This window comes from Fonticula alba (assembly GCF_000388065.1).
Source record: "Fonticula alba strain ATCC 38817 unplaced genomic scaffold supercont2.6, whole genome shotgun sequence".
Taxonomy (NCBI): domain Eukaryota; order Rotosphaerida; family Fonticulaceae; genus Fonticula; species Fonticula alba.
This window is the reverse complement of record NW_009242976.1, coordinates 1,646,652-1,650,532: the sequence shown is the minus strand read 5'-3', so window position 1 is coordinate 1,650,532 and position 3,881 is coordinate 1,646,652.

The window sequence follows — 3,881 nt, the reverse complement described above, 5'->3', positions numbered from 1 at the left end:
GGGGGGGGGGGGGGGGGGGGGAGACAGACCGGGCCGGCGGCGGGACGAAGGCGGGCACAGACAGGGCCAGGGGGGAGAGCGAGCAGGCGGCAAGCAAGAGAATGGCCGGCGCCTCGGAGAGTTGGTCCCCTGGGGTCTGTGGGTGTTGGGGGCCCCGTGGGAGGCGCGTCCCTCCCCAGGGGCGTGCGGCGAGAGCCCTGGCGGCCGGCCCCCAGGGCCGGCTCTGTGACAAGCCTGACACTTGTCACTCCCCGTCCCCCCGCGCGGCGGTGCGGAGTGTCTCCAAATGCGGGGGCGGGGACGCTCGGCAGGCCTGCCTGTGTGTGTTTGCCCCGGGGGCGAGGACGGGCCGGGGCCTGGGAGGGCCCGGTGTGGACACGGGCTCGCCCAGCTGTGGGGTGGAAAAAGGGGCCTCCGGGCGCAACCCCGGCGCGCGGCTTGCCTGGCGACCAGCCCCTGCGGGCGGACCGCCCCTCGACGGGACGCAAGACGCAGGCGCGCGTCCACCCCCGCGGCAGGCCTGCCGACTGGCCGCCGCTTGTGGGATGGGGGGGGAAGAGGAGACCCGGCGGCCGCGCAGGGCCCGGCCGCAAGCATGCTCCCCTCCCCCCACGAGGCAGGAATGCGGGCGCCGCCGGGGGGGGGGGGGGATGGAGGCGAGGGAAATGATCAAGACCATTCCCCTCTGCGGGCCTGGGGCCGGGGGCCGTGGTCCCCGGGGCCCGGGTGTGAGCAGGCGGCCGAGCGCGAGAGGGGGGGGGGGTTGGACAGGCGCCCGGCGATGTTCGTGGGATTGCACCCAGCGAGGGAGGCGGCGGCGGCTCGCATGCCACCCGGCGAGACTGGCGCAGGACCGCGCCAGCCCCCCCCCCCCCCGAGTCGCGGGGAAATCCCCGCTGGGCGCGCTGGGGCTCGCCTGACCCTGGGACATCGAGCGGGGTCCACCGGTAGCTGAGGGGGGCGCGGGTGCCCCCCCTCCCCCTCCCCCCGAACCGAAGATGGGGTGGAGCGCCCGCGAACGCGACAAGCCGGCCGCCCCGGCGTATCGGCACCTCGGCCAGGCTGGCCGGCCGCGCCGACGGTGCCCCGCCCCGAGCCCCGCCCAGCCGAAGGTCAGGCGCGCCCGGGCGGGTGGCGACCGAGTACGTCGAGAGCGAAACCCGGCGGCGGCAGGGGGCGAACGCCCTCCGCCGCCCCCCGCTCTGCGGACGAAGTAACGGCGTGTGCGGTTATGCGCAGGGTCCGGTCGCCGTGCCGGCCCTGCGGAGGGTGATGCGACACCCATGTACGGCCCCCCCGCCCCCGCGCCCCGCGCCCCCCCCGGCGGAAGGGACGGGGAAACGCCTGGACCGCCAGAGCGCCATCGAACTGGCTCCCCGCCGGGGCCGCAGGGCAGGACGAGAGTGCCCCTGCCGCGGGCGGGGCCGGCCCGGCGTGCGGTCACTCGCTTTCCTGTGGCCGCCCCTCGGGGCCGGGCGGAGCGTGGCGCCGGCCTGCGCGCGGCCATCCCGCGAGGCGCCGAGCGAAAGCCCGTGCGGGTCGAGGCCGGCCCCCCGCCCCGAGGGGGATTCCGGCTGACTCAGGGGCCCCGCGACAGGGCGCCCCGCTCGCGCGCGCGCATGCGTTCGCGGCGAACGCCTTTGCGTCCTTCGGCCCGCGGTGCTTGTCGCCCGGAAAGGGGACACACCGGGGCGGCCGCGGGCGGGGGCGGAGCGGCTCGCCCGTCATAACGGGCAGAGCCCCCCCCCCCACACACACACACACGGGCCCCATTTCCCCACCCTCGCCCCGCTCGGCCGAAGAGGGGAAGGCCGGCGCGCCGGTCGCCCCGGGCCCCGGGGAGCCGCCACCGGCCCCTCTTGACGGTGTGCCTTTCGCGGAACATCCGCCCCTCGGGGGCCGGCCGGACACAGCCAGCGAGGCTTGCAAGGGCACGCGGTCGTCGGCCGTTCGGGGAAGTGTTGATCGGCAACCGGGTGTCGGCCGTGCTGGCAGAAGGCGAGAAAACAATCACCGACGTGGCACGCGCCGGGCACAACACCGGCATGCCCCCGGATCCGAGGGCATGCCTCCCGGGCATGCGCCTCCGGGGGCGAGGGGGGGACCCAGCGGCTGGCGGCCCGGCGTCGCCTCTCCCCCCCCCCCGGGGGGGGGGGGAGGGGGGGCCACGCGCACCCCGAGCGCCAGCGCGCCAGTGCGCCCGGGGGAACGGCGTCTCGGCCGCGCACCCCCCCCCCCCGGACGCACTTAGGGCCACCCGGGCGCCAGCCAGCCAGCATTTAGGTCGGCTCGGGGGCGGTGGCGACCCGCCATCACCAGGGTCCAAGATGCGGGACACCCTCCTGCCGGATGCTTGGATGGGGGCGGGGGCGGGCATAACCTGCGCGCAAGGACCCGGAGCGCCACACAAGCCCGCCCGCGTGCGGGGGCCCGGCAAACGAGAGCGCCTGCGGGCGTGTCTGCCCCCCCCCCCCATGTGGCACCCCCGGGCGCGGCTGTCCTGCCCGGCCGGCGGGGGCGTGGCGCTGCGGGTATCCTTGTCCGGGCCCGCGGGCGTGCGCGCGCGCATACACGCGTCCGCACGCCCACCTGGACTCTTGTGGCGCATTCCCGCGGGCTGGGGGCCGGCATGCGCCGGCCGTGGCCGAGCCCGGCCGCGATCCCCGGCACACTGGCGGGGCGCGCCCGAAAGCGGCCGACCGATGTGGCCGCCCGACTGGCGGCAGTAAACAAACACTCGCGCGCACACCGCGCGGAGGTCGTGCCCCGCCCAGCCGCCCCCCCCCCGCCGCGAGAAACCACACGACAAGGACCCGCACACACGCACGCACGCGCGCGCGCACGGGAGAACGAGTTAATCCCCGGGCCTTGTCCCCCAAGCAGGCGTCGGGCGGGCGCCTCGCCCGGGAGTGGCCCGGGGATTCCGGCTCCGTGCAGCACAGCCGGCAGGCGGAGCCGGACGCCGCCACACGCGCATACACGCGTCCGGAGACCCCCCGCATGTGGTAAACAAACACATCAGGGACAACCGCCGGGCTGAGGCATTCGCATTCGTTATTCCTCCAGTCCTCGCCCCCCCCCCCGGGGGGGGGGGGACGGTGCCGACTACAGCGGAAGAGCCACACGCCGGGTCGCGGAAAGCGCGGCACGCGCGGCCCCGGCACCTCGCGAGGACACGACCTCCCGGCATGCGTGCGTGGTGCGTACGCCGGGCAGTGTGCTCTGCCCGGCCGGTCCCCCGCGTGCCTGCCTGTCCCCCCCCCCCCGCTTGAAGGGGCTGGGCATAGGGGGCCGCGGAGTGGGGCACACATGGCGAAGGCCCGGCGCCCGGCTCAGCGCCCCGGCCGGGAGGGGGGCCCAGGAGCCCGGGGGCCTCGCTACCAAAATTGCCCTTGTCAATAATCTCCACACACACACACACCCCGGGGACAAGCTCTGCACCTCGCCGCCGGCCGTCACGCCGGGCCGCAGGCCCCGGGCTGGCTCGAGGGGACGAAGCCGCCGACACCCGGCAGGGGGGGCGGGGCGGCGGCGGCGGCGGCTGCGCGAGTGCGGCAAAGAACAGGTCGGCAAGCAGGCTGGAAAAAACACACGGACAGACGGCCCGGCCGACACGGCCCCAAGAGGGCACAAAGCCACCGGGAGACGGGCACACCGGACTATGGTGTGGGGCTCCCCGGGCGGTCCCCCCTGTTCGGGGGCTGGTCGGCCCTCTCCCCGGGCGGGAGATCCATGCGGCGCAGCACATGGGCGCCCCCCCCCCCCCCCAGCAGGGTAGGTGGTGTCTGATTGAGGCCCCCGGCCCCTGAGGCCAGGGCCTCCGCCCCTCGCTCTGGGGGGGGGGGGGCACGCGCGCGGCCTCCGGCTCCCCGGTGTGCGCC